The sequence below is a fragment of the Schistocerca gregaria genome, chromosome 6 (genome assembly GCF_023897955.1).
Source record: "Schistocerca gregaria isolate iqSchGreg1 chromosome 6, iqSchGreg1.2, whole genome shotgun sequence".
NCBI classification, from domain to species: domain Eukaryota; kingdom Metazoa; phylum Arthropoda; class Insecta; order Orthoptera; family Acrididae; genus Schistocerca; species Schistocerca gregaria.
Genome location: NC_064925.1, coordinates 10,988,138 through 11,006,143, shown reverse-complemented (window position 1 = coordinate 11,006,143; position 18,006 = coordinate 10,988,138). Strand labels below are relative to the sequence as shown.

At 42.0% G+C, this 18,006-nt stretch overlaps 4 non-coding genes across 4 annotated transcripts; 1 reads left to right on the top strand and 3 right to left on the bottom strand.

Annotated features, from left to right (window-relative positions):
* Positions 1 to 2,813: 2,813 nt before the first annotated feature.
* Positions 2,814 to 2,888, bottom strand: Trnas-cga (transfer RNA serine (anticodon CGA)). The gene has a single exon. It is a non-coding gene; the product is annotated as a tRNA-Ser (tRNA).
* Positions 2,889 to 3,113: 225 nt separating this feature from the next.
* Trnas-cga (transfer RNA serine (anticodon CGA)) lies at positions 3,114 to 3,188 on the bottom strand. Its single transcript has one exon. It is a non-coding gene; the product is annotated as a tRNA-Ser (tRNA).
* Positions 3,189 to 3,413: 225 nt separating this feature from the next.
* Trnas-cga (transfer RNA serine (anticodon CGA)) lies at positions 3,414 to 3,488 on the bottom strand. Its single transcript has one exon. It is a non-coding gene; the product is annotated as a tRNA-Ser (tRNA).
* Positions 3,489 to 3,789: 301 nt separating this feature from the next.
* On the top strand, positions 3,790 to 3,864 carry Trnas-cga (transfer RNA serine (anticodon CGA)). Its single transcript has one exon. It is a non-coding gene; the product is annotated as a tRNA-Ser (tRNA).
* The last annotated feature ends 14,142 nt before the right edge of the window (positions 3,865 to 18,006 follow it).

Below are 18,006 nucleotides of genomic sequence, written 5' to 3'. Positions count from 1 at the left end.
GTATTCTTTGGACAACGGCCGGAATTACGATTAGACGGACAGTACTTCGATGGGAAGCCAGATATATCCTTAACGGAGAATTTCGAGGATATTGCATTAGACAATGTGCATCAAAGGTTTTGGTTCCTTTTGATATGTTGTGGCACGTCCTCCGTTTAGGTCCATGGATGTAAAAAGCTTGACGAGTTCTTCGAACTTCCCAACGGCATTATCAGTAACAGCATTATGGAAGTAGAAGAAGACGACGTGTCGCCCTCCTTCGATGTAGTATCCCAAAAAAGAAATGTGTTCTTTGGCCACAGCGTCTACATAAAACCTATGAACACCGACCTGTACTTGCAAGTCATTAGCCGTCATCACCCGGCACGGAAGCGCACCGCGTTGCAAACATTGGTACGTCGTGCATGGGTGATTCAGGGCGAGATAACCCGCCCCTTGGGGTAAGTCACCTACGCAAGTTCTTCAGGAATAAGCAACGGCTACGAAGCAATAATCTGTGTCTTCGTGTCGGGCAACATATGTTACCTGCTAAGAAGTAACGAAATCAAATCGACAGACCTACGACAGAAATCCGTTAGTTACCCAGTTTAAGATGCATCGGGTCTGAGAACACCTGGGGTCCGCAGGATACCTTGCAGCCGGCCGCTGTGACAGAGGGGTTCAGTCCAGAACCGCGCTGCTGCTATGGTCGCAGGTTGGAAACTTGCCTCGGGCATGGATGTGTGTGATGTCCTTAGGTTAGTTAGGTTTAAGTAGTTATAAGTCTAGAGGAGTGATGACCTCAGATGTTAAGTCCCATAGTGCTTAGAGCCGCCATTTTAACCATTTTTTGATACCTCGCACGTATGGTTAGTCTAATGACTGACTAACAGTACGCACTGGAGAGCAACACAGGAAGGAGCGCGAGGCTTCTTATCGCCTACTCTGTCCAGGGAGATCCGCTTTAGCTGGACTTACTCTAGAACATGGTCACTGGGTCAACTTTGTAGTTACTCTGTACGGGACTAAGTACAGAAGCCATCGAAACAAGAAGTCGCAAATAACATCCTTAGTACAGATTGCGGCCAGCAGCTCAGTGCGGCGTGTTATCCAACGAACGCGAAGTTGAAGCGGGGCATCAAAAGCCGAGTCGACTTAAGCCCACATATAACGATTCAGCGAGCATCATTGTCTTCATAGCGGGCAGTTAGTGTATATAAGGGCATGCCAGTAGCCAACGACAGCCGTACCACTTGATCGTGGCCGTGGAGATAGCTCATGGCAGTTTAGCCACTTGATGCGGCTTGAAGCCCGAGAACATTTGCAAAACTACACCGTATAGCCTACCTCCAAGTGTGTTGAGGAAATATTCAACTCAAAATTTCTCACAGAGGATCGGAATATAGTGAAATTATGTACGAGATATAGCCGTGGGGCAGTTTCAGTTGTTTCCAGGCATAAAACACAGTATAGTGACGATGGCTACCTGCAGCATAGGAGACGATTCCCAGACGAAGATAGTTTGACTGTTGATATGAATCAAATTGTACTTGACAACCCGTCCTCGTAACTGGGAAAATTTATATACTGTAAATCGGCTGAAGATTGTATTCAACAGACGGTACCCCTGCCGCTTAGACACAAGGGGTTGGATGGTGGGGCGGCTGGGGGGAGGGGAGGGGGGAGAGGATGGGGCAGCAGTTGAGCTTTGTCACCCCATAATACCGACCCGATGCAGAGGGCGCCTTAGCTGTCAGTATCTGTGTGGAGTCTGGAGTCAGACATTGTATACCACAGCAGGAGGGCCTGTAACTGCCATTGTCTGACCGGAAGGGACAGTCACTCACGCAACTCGTGTCTTGTCCAGCAACAGTAAAGCAGATAATTAACCGAGGACCGGCACTTTTCAACGACAGAGGAGTCAAACTGACGTGACTGTCAGAGAACGTATCAGAGAAAGCGTAACTCATTCTAAGAAGAAGGGTTTCAGTGAACATGTTTCTTGTAGAGCGTACATGTCCTTTAAGAGTGAGAAAGGACGGAGTTACGGAATGGTTGCGAAAGCTACTGGTAAATAATTCAATCGGCGGGAAGAAGAACCTGAGCTAGCCAATCTGACGTATATATTCACTTGTCAAAACACTGTAGAATGCAGGAGGAGGCATCTTTCTAGAGAATCTTAAGTACTGGACTTGAGAGGAGAGACTTCGGTGCGAGCAGTGGCCAGACACAGTTCGCTACAGCTCCGAGCTCGCAGAGCTAACTGCTTGCACAGTGACACTGAGTGGGAGTCACTAATGCTAACGCTGCAGCACGTCTCGAGGAAGTTCCGCAGCACACGACAACTGAAATTAGATATCCGAACTCTCGAGCACTCAGGTGGCGGTAGAAAGCGCCCGTCCATGCACTGCAGCACTCCACATTGATCGAAGGATTGCCAGTGTAGCATTTGACTCAAAGTATTCGTAAGGGATAGATTGTTATTGTTTCAGTCGTGGTGGTGAAAGTCCGTAATATAATTCTATTTGTTGTTCTTTTCATAAATGCGATGTCGGCTGCGATCCAATGATTGTTTTCCAAATCGACTGCTTCAGGTGAAAACTGAAAAATCTGTGTAATTACGAACATATCAGACACTTCGGGCCACTACATAAAATTGTTTCAGAAACTATCCGTCCATTTCCATAAGGAACTCCATTTCCATATCGAGTTTTTTGCTTCTATTTAGCTCATCAGTTGTCTTCATCTGAGTTTAGATACCATTTTCGAATTATTTTTCATAAATTACCCCCACCTGTACTAACTTATGAAACTTCCTGGCAGATTAAAACTGTGTGCCCGACCGAGACTCGAACTCGGGACCTTTGCCTTTCGCGGGCAAGTGCTCTACCAACTGAGCCACCGAAGCACGACTCACGTCCGGTACTCACAGCCTTACTTCTGCCAGTATCCGTCTCCTACCTTCCAAACTTTACAGAAGCTCTTCTGCGAAACTTGCAGAACTAGCACTCCTGAAAGAAAGGATATTGCGGAGACATGGCTTAGCCACAGCCTGGGGGATGTTTCCAGAATGAGATTTTCACTCTGCAGCGGAGTGTGCGCTGATGTGAAACTTCCTGGCAGATTAAAACTGTGTGCCCGACCGAGACTCGAACTCGGGACCTTTGCCTTTCGCGGGCAAGTGCTCTACCAACTGAGCCACCGAAGCACGACTCACGTCCGGTACTCACAGCCTTACTTCTGCCAGTATCCGTCTCCTACCTTCCAAACTTTACAGAAGCTCTTCTGCGAAACTTGCAGAACTAGCACTCCTGAAAGAAAGGATATTGCGGAGACATGGCTTAGCCACAGCCTGGGGGATGTTTCCAGAATGAGATTTTCACTCTGCAGCGGAGTGTGCGCTGATGTGAAACTTCCTGGCAGATTAAAACTGTGTGCCCGACCGAGACTCGAACTCGGGACCTTTGCCTTTCGCGGGCAAGTGCTCTACCAACTGAGCCACCGAAGCACGACTCACGTCCGGTACTCACAGCCTTACTTCTGCCAGTAAAGGCAAATGTCCCGAGTTCGAGTCTCAGTCCGGCAACAGTTTTAATCTGCCAGGAAGTTTCACATCAGCGCACACTCCGCTGCAGAGTGAAAATCTCATTCTGGAAACATCCCCCAGGCTGTGGCTAAGCCATGTCTCCGCAATATCCTTTCTTTCAGGAGTGCTAGTTCTGCAAGTTTCGCAGAAGAGCTTCTGTAAAGTTTGGAAGGTAGGAGACGGATACTGGCAGAAGTAAGGCTGTGAGTACCGGACGTCAGTCGTGCTTCGGTGGCTCAGTTGGTAGAGCACTTGCCCGCGAAAGGCAAAGGTCCCGAGTTCGAGTCTCGGTCGGGCACACAGTTTTAATCTGCCAGGAAGTTTCACATCAGCGCACACTCCGCTGCAGAGTGAAAATCTCATTCTGTACTAACTTATACTGGAAGTTAGAAGCACCACTTATTCGCACGACATATTAGATTTTATAAGGAGTAGCTTCCGCAAACTAACCCTGCATAGCTTGGAACAGCGCACACTTCATATTAATTTCGAAGCTATTTTAGAAAAGTGAAGCACGAGGTTAAAATACCTCTATTCACGTAATTAGTTTTATTAAATAAACGATGTTTTAATTACTATGCATAAATTAAGTAATCGATAAAGACACATTGACAATTATTGTAATACTTAGACTGCACAAAATTCAATTTCAATTTCGTAATCCTCTGTTGAAACTGAATCGTTCGACATACATCACGATAATACTGTTTCTGATTTTCATTTTAGCATTCATCTAGTGATTTCCATTTCGTTTGTTTTCGACTTCTTCTAAACGCCGAAATAAAAAAAGGAGAGTGTTGTATTTGGAGGATAGTGTACCAAGGAACAGGTGATGTTTTTTGATTGCTACTTCATTCAAGCGAACGATTCTACGATCACTCCAGGTAATGCACACTTTAGGCCGTCGTAAACCGTTTCCGCCGTTCTCCCCAGTTTTTGTTGTTGCTAGACAAGAGGTTTTGTTGTTTGCCGCATTTGTAAATATTTATAATTCTATTCTATGTATTCGTATTTAGGTAATGCATTATATATTAAAGCTATTAGGAATATATTGCTAATTCTTCATGTACAGAAATGTGTAGTGAATAAAATGCTATATATATATATATATTATATATATCTGTGTGTGTGTGTGTGTGTGTGTGTGTGCAGTATGAAGAGAGGAAAGCTGCACTTGGTCGGTCGTGCACCATCTTGTACCTCGAAACAGAAGAAGGCGTTTTACCGTGGAACATGAGATATTTCCAAATTAATTGTGTTTCCTTAATTTTACATCTCTTTAAAATGGTAAATTGGGTTACTTCTCAAAAACTTGCAGTTTCAAAATATACTTAATTAGCAACTGATTTTCTGTAAAAATTGTGTTTAATCCAGGTGCAGATTATTGCTGTGCAATAACGTAACAACGTAAAAGATAGACGATTATATACAGCATTGGTTAGCTTTTATCGATTGCAACGCTTTCAAATTGTAAAAGAATAATTGTCCCCAGGCACATGACGATGTTGTATCTTGGAAATTTTTTCACGTTTTGAGGAACCTTAATTTTTCGGAATGATTTTTGTAACTTAAAAAAAAGGACTGTAGAACATAAAAATAAAATAAGAAAACGTATTAAATTTCTACTACAGGACTGGCTAGAGACGAAAGACTTAACAGCGTACCAAGGTGCAACACCCTCCCATATATCGCAACGAGGAGTTTCATACTTCCAGAACCGGGAATTTATAGTTAGACACGGAATGTCGTTAGAAAGCATTCAATTATTTGCATAACTGGCAATCAATGTAGCTTAAAATTATGTGTTACTTAATCTGATTCATAAGATAGGTCGTATTTATGACGAAGGTCTTATATCAAGCCATTGCACTGACGTCACAAACCATTACAATAAAAACGGATGCCTCATCTGAGTGGTGGCAGCAGCAGCAGTTGTGAGAGTCTCCACACGGTATCGACCGGAGAAGCAAGCAGATGATTTGACGGTTGCAGATGTACAAATTTTTCAAGACTGCACTGTACTGTTTTTGCCTATCGTGAAAGTGGCGACAGCGAGATATTTCACTGCAGTGTATGGTTCAAATGGCTGTTAAGTACTATGGGACTTAACATCTGATGTCATCAGTCCCCTATAACTTCGAACTACTTAAACCTAACTAACATAAGGACATCACACACATCCATGCGCGAGGCAGGATTGGAACCTGCGACCGTAGCAGCCGCGTGGCTCCGGACTGGCGTGCCTAGAACCGCTCGGCTACCGCGACCGGCACTGCAGTGTACTGTCAGTTTACAAAAGACAATTACGAAACAATTAACCACATGAGATCTACCTATCGTTTATCTGAAATGGCATCAATATCAACCCACGGTAATAATATAGAAAGCCAAATCCATAAATACAGGATGTTTCAAAATGAACTTATCGGTTTTAAGGCGTTGTAATATTTATTTACGTTCTACTTGCAATTGTAAATAATACACTAAATTTTCATACCAAATAAATATAAAGAAACAATACTCCAAGTTTTATTTATTATTTATGAAGCATACATGACGGATCATTGGATATGCAACCTTAGACAACCAACGACCACAAGGTAAGTCTACTGTAATCCCGCATTTTATTATCATCCTCACAGCTCTCATAGCATGAATTTTCTATAAGTATGTCCTCTTACTGCATATAATTAGTTCCTTGTTTGAATTCAATTTCTGGCGCTTCCAGCATCGTTTTCTGCTCTCTTGCTTTGTTTGCGTTCATCCTGATCGGATGTATTATAAAAGGTTGCGTCCTTTATGATGTAAGATTTAGCTTAGATTACAATGTAACAAATGTTAACCTTGTTTGTCACTTCGTACATTCCTTGTCCTAATCTGATTTTTAAATACTTTGGAGCAAATTAGTCGGAATAATTGTTCTAGGTCGGTGATCTTAATACGACAATACAATTCATCGGCTGCCACTGTCGCAGCTTCTAGGCCATATTTCACGATCATTATTAGAACCCATATCCACTTAGAATTTTCGTTACGAAGTCCGATTCCTTTTTAAAGTAAGTAAAAGCTCAATACCGATGAAAACTTTTGATCATCTTTTCACTGTCACACATCATCGTGTTAAAGATAGGCTCCCAATATAGGCTTCGCCGATTCAGGCTGGTCAAAATTACAATTTTCCTTTGTCATTGCTACTTATCTTATTCTCTACAATCAATATTTTAAAGAAATGCATACAAACGGAGAGCGATTATAGTACGCTTAGTAAAGGATGTTTCAAAGTGAATATACGGGTATTAAGGCCTTACAATTATACATAAAATGAAAGAGAAACATAAAGAGTTTTTCTTACAATTATTCGGTGTGGACACCGATCACATATCGAGTCGATAGGCGAGCTGTTCTCAAATATTGATCAATGTGTCAGTAGTAACTTGGAAATAACACTGTTTCTAAAGTCGGATAGATCGGCTGGTATCTGAGGCACATACAGATGATCACGTCAGATCGTGTGTGAACGTGGAGGTCATGCATAAAATGCTGTGTCAACAGGCCCCTTGCGCCCAGTCCACTGGTCGGACACAACGTCGTTTAACCAGTCGCGTACTGAGTTACGCCAGTGAGGCGGCGCACCAACTTGCTCCCAAATAAAGACGTGTTGTTCAGCTTCTTCCCATTGAGGCCCGTGCCATAGCTGTGGCACATTTGGATAAGGAACGTCAGTTACAGTTGATTCACCGAAAAAGAAAGGCCCATAAACCTTCCGCGGGAATGTTTCTTTGGGGCTGAGCGTGAAAGACTCGCACTCGTTTAACACGTTCTTCAGTCACTCTTTGTCATTCCACACTCTTCCCGTTGCGCACAGGTATACAAATAAAACTGTTTGAGTTGCTCTTTCATTTAGTGTATTATTTACAATTGCAAATAGAACGTAATAAATACTACAACGCCTTAAAACCGGTAAGTTCATTTTGAAACATCCTGTATTTATGGATTTGGCTTTCTATATTATTACCGTGGGTTGATATTGATGCCATTTCAGATAAACGATAGGTAGATCTCATGTGGTTAATTGTTTCGTAATTGTCTTTTGTAAACTGACAGTTAAATTCTATAGCCACTCAACAGTTTTATATAAGAGTTTGCAACCTAACATATTTACATTGCACACCATTACAAATGGAACAGTTGCATGCTATGCAGATGATAAGCACTTCAACGCAACTGCACGTGGTAGTTAGTGGTGACGCTATCTACATCTTGTATTCAGGGTGAACCTGTATCCCAGCGTCATAATTTCAGAAGTTGTTCCAAGATATTTGATGAAAATTTTGTTAATGTACCTGCAGTCTCTAGCGGCCCACTTTGCAAAGTGATTGCGTTTCGAGTTTTGAAATGATCTAGATTATTTAGTTGGGTGGCGTCATTTAAATATTGCGATGTTATGGAAAGCTAACTTCGTGCAATCTTAAGATGTTCCTGATGCCTCACTGCCGTCCACCAGGTGTTACTTTAGTTTCCTCTGCTGACGATTTAGGGCACGTCGGAATCTGGACAGTAGCCAAAAGATTGTTTTGCTGTAGAGGTTTCTGGCTGTGTCCTACCTTCGAGGCCCCGGTGACGTTATCTTTCGGCAAGACAACGCCAGAGTGCAGGCTGTCCTTGCTGTCCTGACGTACCTCGCTATCGAGGATTTTCGACAGCTACCCCCATCCGGATCAGTCACCCAGTGGACAGTCTGGGCACGGTTACCGAGTGACTGACACGCCCCCACTAGCCAGTCACTACCACAGATCGGCTCCGGCAGTACGGAATGTCGTACCCGTATCTGTCATCTAAACTCGGTTACACTAGTGTTACGTGGTGCTAGAGTCATTGTTGCAGCCACAATGGTCAATTTGGATACTAAATTTCGTACCTTATAGACTCCTAAGTTATTTACAAATTTTATCTTATATTCTTTCTACTATTCAGTATATGCAAATATACACATCAGTAAAATTTTGTTGTCATGCTTCCTGGCTGTTGCAGATTTAATGGTTATCAGTGTACGCCCCTGTAGCTGCTGCACCTAATACTGTATTTATTACTTATTTTTAAATTCTGCATAATTATGTTATTATTTATAAATATAATTAAATTTAATTAGCGTCCAGTGGGGGCCTCAAAAATTCCATCAGCGCGGAACTGACAGCCAGTGCGAGACGTGCAGGCCTAATAAAATTCCGTATCTACATAATTGGCACGCCGTGTGATGCTTATCAGAATTCACCAGTTTACAAATATATCAACCGAGGAATGTGACCAAGCTACTACCGCTCCAAAGGATAAAAAAGATATACACAGAGAGAATAATACTCAAAATAATGGAAAAGAAAATTGAGGGTGTGTTAGTTGACGACCAGTTTGACTATAGGAAAGCTAAAGACACCAAAGAGAGAAATCTGATGTTGTGGTTGATAATGGAATTAAGACTAAAGAAAAATGAAGACACATTCACAGAATTTGTCAACCTAGACAAAGAGTTCGACAACGTCAAATGGTTCAAGATGTTCGAAATTCTGAGGAAAATAGAGGTAAGTTACAGGGGGAGACAGGTAGTATACAACATGTACAAGAGCCAAGAACATACAATAAGAGACAAAACCAAGAACGAAGTGCTGGGATCAAAAACGGTGTAAGACATATGCAAGCTTGCTACCCTCTTTTAGAATCTAGACTTTAATAAAAATGGCAAGATACTTTTAATCAGAACACAGGGATAAGTTGTGATCTAAATGACAATAGATTTATCCATTCTTAACATCACAAGACAAAAAAGACTAAGGAACCGTCACACAAACATTTTTATTTGACAAACGCTTTCACTAACATGGGGTCTATGATGGACAAAATGATCAGCTAGGGATCGACACACGACACTAACCAACCCACCAATCGCTTCATCGGACTTCATACACGTGAATTCGCGCTATGGTACAAGATCAACGCCACCATCAAGCATCTATAGTCTACTATTCAAAAAAAGATAAATATGGTTCGAAAGAACAGGTGCTGACAAATATATGTTGGAGCCCTACGCTGTAGCAGAAAATACTTTACCCTCCTCCAGGTCAAGGCTGCACACCATGATGCGTTCATCGATTGAAGTCATGGATGGCCGCAATCTGTTACTAACGGCGTGCACCCGAAAAATGCAAGTACGCGGTCTCGAGTTCGGTTAATTTGGCACGCAGGTTCTTCCCTATGGTCCTCTGAAGTCCCCGTGTATTCCAGTGTGCAGGTGGATCTGTTTGCTGGTCTGCCAAACCAATTCTGTCCTTTAAGCACAAAGAATAAGTGTCAACACAACAAAACAACATATGATTGTCATAAAACAAGTGAATCTTTACTCGAAACAAAAAAAAATAAAACATGAGTTCATTAAAGAAAAAAGTAAAACTTGATAATAAGACATAGCAAATACATGCGACCTTTTAAAAATGAAAAGAGCAATGTGCATATAAAACATACATAAAACATATGTAAAATAAACATACACAAAGCACTTAATGAAATCAATGTTTTCTAGAGTTCCCTACTTTAAGGTCTTCAGGGTGACCGATTTTTCAAATTTACAATTGTCACACGAAAACACCGCACTACACTTGTCATGTAACAGGTTGGATGTGGCAGCTATGTGGAATGAGTTTGCCAAGGTGGGTTACCACTCTTTCTCAACATGTAGAGTGCAGGCAGCACCCTCAGTATGGCAGGACCTTGTTTCTGGCAGCAATCAGTGGTTGTCTTGGATGACGTGGTGGTCAGCAATGCATTGCCGTTGCTGAAGACGTTCATGGGAAGACCCGTGCAGCATACTGTTCTGGTGCCATGCGCCACGGGTTTTTAATCCGTGCCAGATGGCATGGGCGTCGAAGACCCCTAAAGGTCTCTGCCCCGTCGTGCCGTAAGCTGTGGCGGAGCGCGCCTCCTGGCCCATATTTAATGTGAGGGCAGCGGCCAATAACGGCGTTTCCAATCACGTATTTAAGTGCCATCCTCTCGCTCTGCCAGTCAGTCTAATCTTTGCGTGCGTCTATCGACATCTCGCCTCAGACAGAGTGTTTACGTTACTTTGTTCCATGTATAAGTGGACGTGGTTGATTCGTGTAATTTTCTTGTGACTCCTTTGTTTCTTGCTTGTTGTTCGTAAAGGTCTCGGTTGGTTGTCTTTCATTGTTGTGTCCGTCCTCTCAGGTTTGTGTTGTTGTTTGCAAGCCACTCTGTGGGTGCTTTCTCTCACAACAACCCAGAGACCGTTCCGGTCGCGGTTACAACAATGGACACAGGTTTGAGGTTAATCACCTCCAGCCATCGCCGTCCACCATGTTTCCAGACACGGAAGCCAAGTGCGCCCTGCTGGTGCGGGCCTCGGGCTCCCATTCATCAGTAGGTCCGTCAGCACCTTGTAGTGGCAGCAGCAGCAAAAGTGCTCCAGTGTCGACAGCACCAGCCTTCTGTTGACACTTGGAAGCGCGAAGGGGCTTGTCTACTCCCAACTCCATTCACGTAGCCGATGACTTCATGTCGACCAGCTGCCCTGCGGTCGGTAAGTCGGCCACCGCCTGATTCGTCACCCCTGCTCACAGGGCTGGCGTATGGCCTTGACCGACTTGTCTGTGTTGCGGCCCGTCTACCCACCTGCTACAGCCGCTCCGGTGTCTACAACCCCTACAAACGCCTGACAACTCAGCTGCACATAGCCTGCACAATCCTTACAAGGAAACATAGAGTTTTTTTTTTTTTACAGTGTATGATTACTCAAAGATCAAAAATTATAATGGTTTATAGCTCTTGTCAAGATCATAATCTTATTCTATTAGATAAATAATTTGCTATATTTACATCAATAATTTTAAATGATTCATTTTCTGTATCTAAACCTTAATAATCTTATGTAGTGGTGAGGTGTTGTACTGAATGAGAGTGTAGTGTTAATTTCCCACATCCTTTCCTGCACTCAAAGTACTAAGCCGGTTTAGACTATACATTCAATTCACTCATTCTCATTCCATCTAGGTATACTACTTATTCATGCAGCCCAACTTCTATAAAAGATATTCAAACCACTATACTCCAATCTTGTTGTCGTTGTGGTGGCACTAACTCTGGTGTATGGCGTGAATCTCGATGAGTACCGACACCACCAGTCTGCTCGCTGTCTTTCCTAAAACAACTGCTGCGAAATTCTCTTTTTTGCTGAATCTGACACAAATTTATCTCACGTTTGTGTACAAAATTTTCCGCTCTAGCTCCTGAAACAAACATAAAAAACACAAGATATTATCGACATTTGACTGCAAAGCTACATATCATTCGTTCATCACTTTTTCACAAACTGATGGTTTGCCTCGCTCACTGTAAGAAAATGGTGCAAATGGCTCTGAGCACTATGGGACTTAACATCTGAGGTCATCAGTCTCCTAGAACTTAGAACTACTTAAATCTAACTAACCTAAGTACATCAACACACATCCATGCCCGAGGCAGGATTCGAACCTGCGACCGTAGCGGTCGCGCGGTTCCAGACTGAAGCGCCTAGAACCGCTCGGCCACACTGGCCGGTTCGCTCACTGTAAAAACATACTCGCACATTCCATGCTCACGCCCCATAGTGCAAACTATTGCCCAAGATCTACCCCTCAGGTGTTCGCGAACTACTCGCGAAAGCCCACACAAATATCATCGCGGTAAACCACATGTGAAAACAACAAGCGAATAACCACAGTGAACAATTGCATTAGACGCGATAGCTCATCTGTGTAACCACACTCCAATAAAATATCCCATTCGCGAGAAACAACGCACCAAAGGCGACGTCCACAGACAAAAAACACACCACAAATACATCGTACCACTAGCGACAACATAATCAGCCCACAGCGAAGACATATTCCGCTGGTCACTGGTCACAGACCACAGCGAAACACAGAAGAAATTCAACACGCCTTTTGCGTCGGCATTACACGACCATCACGCAAAGTACCTCCAAGAATCTCGCAAACTAATCTCAATGACGCCCCTCTCACACACTACACTACGAATTATATACCGGATCGTACAAGGGAGTGTGCTGCTCTGCACAAACAATGAACAGAAGAAATATGATTGTACCTGATCTCTAAGATGTTTCGAGAAGAATTCCGTCCCCAATACTCGTGCACATTTTTGGTACTCGAAGATATAAAATTCTATCGTTGTTGTGACACCTGATTGTGACATTCCGTGCAACCTAAAAATTCCTATGAGGACATATTAACTCAGGCGAAATAGGAGTCAAATAAACAACGAAATTTACATCGTGAAATCGGCACATTTTGTAAGTAGGCTGTTTAGTTTTTTTTTTATTGGTAACGCCGCCGCCACGTAGCGCTCTGTATAAAAATCACTGGCTGTGCCATGTGCAGTCTGTGGCTGGTTTGCATTGTTGTCTGCCATTGTAGTGTTGGGCAGCGGCAGCTGGATGCTAACACCGCGTAGCGTTACGCAGTTGGAGGTGAGCGGCGAGCAGTGGTGGACGTGGGGAGAGAAATGGCGGAGTTTTGAAATTTCTAAGAATTGGTGTCATGAACTGATATATATATTACGACTATAAAGTTAAATACATTGTTTGTTCTCTATTAAAATCTTTCATTTGCTAACTGTGCCTATCAGTAGTTAGTGACTTCCGTAGTTTGAATCTTTTAGTTAGCTGGCAGTAGTGGCGCTCGCTGTATTGCAGTAGTTCGAGTAACGAAGATTTTTGTGAGGTAAGTGATTTGTGAAACGTATAGGTTAATGCTAGTCAGGGCCATTCTTTCGTAGGGATTTTTGGAAGTCAGATTGCGTTGCGCTAAAGATATTGTGTGTCAGTTTAAGCACAGTCGTGTATAATTTTTCAAAGGGCACGTTTCATATGTCGACCCTTAGCCGAGGATACTTTACTGGAATCTTCTGATTTTTTCTTGTAGTTTGTGTAATTAGTGTAGCTTTTGTTTATTGCTAGCGCGTAATCATAGAGAGAATTTCCTTCGTAGTTGCAGTCTTTCATTGTTGTACAGTGAAACAGTTGGGGCATGCATGTAGATCTGCACCAAGTATTTCGCAGCTGCGCTTCCAATTAACGAGATATTATTTTCAATGTTATGTTAATGTGTTTTCTTGTTTTTCTCTTCAAATTGTGCTTTTTTGTGTTGTCGTGTGAAATATTGTGACTATAATGGCGTGTGAAAAACGTAATACTAGGCTCCAAAGTAAACTGAGAAATGATAGTGAAGACGAAAGCAGTGTGTTAGCGCCACCATGTAATGGATTAACTAATGTCAAAGTAGTAATCCGGTAATTGTACATAGGGAAATGGAGCGAGCTGCAAACAATGGTGTAGACAGTGAAACAAATAGTGAACAGGGAACAATTATCGATCGATCAATCGGCAACAGCTCGCCTCAGGATTCCGAAATGACAGGACACATTCTTGCAAATACTGTAGATTCAGGTTTTGCGTCCTCACTGCTTTCTCAAATAAATCAAGACACATTTTCTGTTTTTCAAACTGCGAATATTGCCGATTCAAATGCATTGCCGAATAGCACTAAGGAACATGTTTCAGACACCAGTGCATTGTTATTAAAATTAATGCAACAAATGGGACAAAAGCTTCAAAATTTAGACACAATGGAACAAAATCAGAGACAAACACAACAAAAGCTTCAAAAGTTAGAAACAATGGAACAAAATCAGAGACAAACACAGCAACAGTTGGACACAATGGAACATAATCTTCAAAAGTTAGACACAATGGAACATAACCTTCAAAAGGTAGACGCAATGGAATAAAATCAGAGACAAACACAGCAACAGTTGGACACAATGGAACATAATCTTCGGAAGTTAGACACCACACTTGAACAAACATGTGAAGATTTAACTACTGAGTTACATAACATTGAATCCAAATGTCAAAAAATCTGTAATGATGTAAAAACACAAATTTGTGAGCATTTTCAACCTATTTTTTCGCGGCATGAAAACTCATTACAGAATCACGAAGCAGCCATAAAAGAATTGCAAACTGTTGTTCGTGAAAATCACGACACCTTGCAAGCTAAAATGGACTCAGTTGCATCCACCGATTCGGTTACGCAACTTGCAAGAACTCAGGAAAACTTAAAGGACACATTAGATTCGATTTCAACACAAATGGACACTCTGAAACTTGGTTCAGAAAAACACACTGAGGAAATGTGTTCACTATCGGAGAAAGTAGCCGAACTTTCGGATCAGTTCACTAATTTATCTACGAAGGTAGATGATAATCTGAATGACACAAAAACGGTAGTCTTTAATGACACAGAAGAGTTCGAACAAATTAGGAAATTCAAACAAAATCAGAATCAAAGTAATACGCAACACCAAAGAGAAATCCGGGAAGTACAAGATCAGTTGACACAGGTAATACAAGAATTACGTATTTCAGAGGACACTCGCACTCCAATACGGCAAGAGGGACATAAGAATACGGAACTACCACAAAATAACAACACAGTGCACTTTGGAGATTATGAAAGAAATTGGCAAAGTACACCGAATTTTGAGATTGAACCGCCGAAACGACGTAACAATGACCGATACGCGACCCGCCGACACGATGATTTTGACTATAAGCTGTTCATTACTACACGAAATTCAAAACATTTAAGAATTCTGGCAACGACATTCATCCACAAGCATGGCTCCATCAATTCTGTCATTGTTTTCCTCCCAACTGGTCACTAGAGCACAGATTAGAATTTATGTGTGGCTACTTAGAGAATGAACCAGCTGTAAGAATGCGATCGGTCATTCACGATTGCCACAGTGAAGGAGAATTTTACCATGCCTTCCTCTCAGCATATTGGTCCCAAGCCACACAAGACCGAGTAAAACATGGCATCATGATGATGAAACATTTCGAACAATCTGAATTTTCCAGTCTTGTGAAATATTTTGAAGACATGTTGCACAAGAATCAGTACCTGTCAAACCCATACAGCCAGTCAGAACTCATCCACATTTGCTTAATCAAATTGCCTGAACAGTTACGGATATTATTTTGGCAGGCCGTTGCAAAGACGACATTGAAGCTTTTCAGGGACTCTTACAAGAATTAGAAATTGACACTGACAATCGCGGAACGCGAAAACAGGAACACAACAATTACAGGTCACATCCGTCGCAATTCCGCGATGAAAGAAATAATAACTGGACACGACAAGGCTATTCTCACAATACAAATCGTGACCGAAACACACACCACCCGTACGACAACCGTTGGCAGAGTAGTAATAATTACAGGGAAAGGTCACCTCTCCGCGGTAATGACTATCACACAGACAATCAGAGAAACAGACAATATGGGAACAAAAATAATTACTATCAAGGGAGACAGAATAACTTTAGACGCAACGGTCCAGCGCAGTTACGATTCAGAGAGAAATTCTCCACCACGTGACCGACAAGAAAGGAACTATGGAATCTACCGACATGACGACAGACGATATGATCGTAACGACAGACCTGAATTGCAGCAGAACTGGCGGGAATCAAACAGAGCAGGGCCCTCTCGACAAGGTGAATTTGTAGAAGTTAGGTCTCCAAATCCCAATAACGACGCGCGCCAACAAAGACACAATAGGCAATGACTCATACCGCTGGCAGCCTCAAAACGTACTTATGAAACTGACGACGCAGCTGCTGTAGCTAGTAATTCCGTTAAAATGGAAGACATTAGGGACAAATTACTCCAGGAACACGACGTAAAACATAACAACATTGCATTTCCTGTGATTCACATTACTGTAAATGACGTAAAATTTACGGCAGTACTTGACTCAGGCAGTCCCATTTCAGTAATTAGTGAAACAGCTTTTAGCAAATGGAACAAATCGAACGATTGCCCCACACTTCCGTCACGCAAGATTAAATTACAAGGTGCAGTCATTGGAAAAAGTGTAGATGTACGCCAACAAACCAACTTAGAATTCTTTTGTCAGAGCCACAGCTTCTCTATGAACTTTCTTATTGTTTCATTGTTGTCGCCGGAAATTATACTGGGAATAGACTTTTTGAATGAATACAAAGTAATCTTAAACTTTCACGATGCTGAAATAAGTTTAGAGAAAGAAGGTAAGTCAATAGCTTTGAAATTTGAAGATTGGCTCTCAAACCATGACGAGGAAATTAATCGGCTTTACCTTCTGATAGACAACAGTTCGGAATTTTCTACGGAACTAGACACTAACAGTCGCTCTGCAAGTACTGACAGGGATGACATCGACGGCACAATTGAAACTAATGAGTTAATTCAGAATAAAATTCAAACAATTGAGAATTGTAATGACACTGATAGGCAGGACCTTTTTGAGATTTTACAAGCATATTCCACAGTTTTTACTCACAAAACAGGAACAATCAAGGGATTTCAATACCAATTTCGTGTTCGTGAGCATACTAAATTTTGTGTTAGACCATACGTAATTCCAGCACATTATAGGGACCGTGTTAGAACAGAAATACAATCTATGCTTGACGACGGCATTATTGAGCCTGCAGTAAGCTCATACAACAATCTATTACATGTTGTTGAGAAGAAAAATGGATCGATCAGGCTTGTGTTAGATTCGAGACAAATCAATACTATCATTATTCCTGAAACAGACAGGCCGCAAACGTTGGAAGAACTTCTTCAAAATTTTAATGGTGTAAAAGTGTTGCCTTCCATTGATCTCAGATCCAGCTTTTATCAGATCGAACTTCATCCAGAATGTAGAAAATACACAGCTTTCCTTTGTTTCGGCGTTTGTTATCAGTTTCGGAGACTTCCTTTTGGTTTGAACATTTCCTCGGCAGCATTCACTCGCGGGCTAAATTTCATATTACCTGAGCTCTTAAAACGTCACATCACCTTATATGTGGACGATATTCTGATAGCAGAAGCCTCATGGGAACAACATAATCGCATCCTCAACAGCGTGTTACATATTTTTGCAGAATCTGGAATTACAGTTAACTTGGAAAAGTCTGAATTCGGTGGGACAAAAGTGAAGTTTTTGGGACATATTATTTCTTCTGAAGGTATCCAGCCGGATCCTGAAAAGTTAGAGGCAATCAGAGCCATTCCAGTTCCATCCAAAAAAACAATTCCGCAGTTTTCTAGGTCTTGTAAATTTTTACCGTCGTTTTCTGAATATGCAAATTCTAGTTACACCAAAACTTTGTTCTCTCGCTGGAAAAAATACTATTTGGAACTGGGACGAACAAGCACAGTTGGAATTCAATTCTTTGAAAGAATCGTTACTTAACGCGCCAATACTAGCTCATCCAGATCTCTCACAAGATTTTTGCCTTAGCACAGATTCTTCTAAAGTCGGTCTTGGTGCCCATTT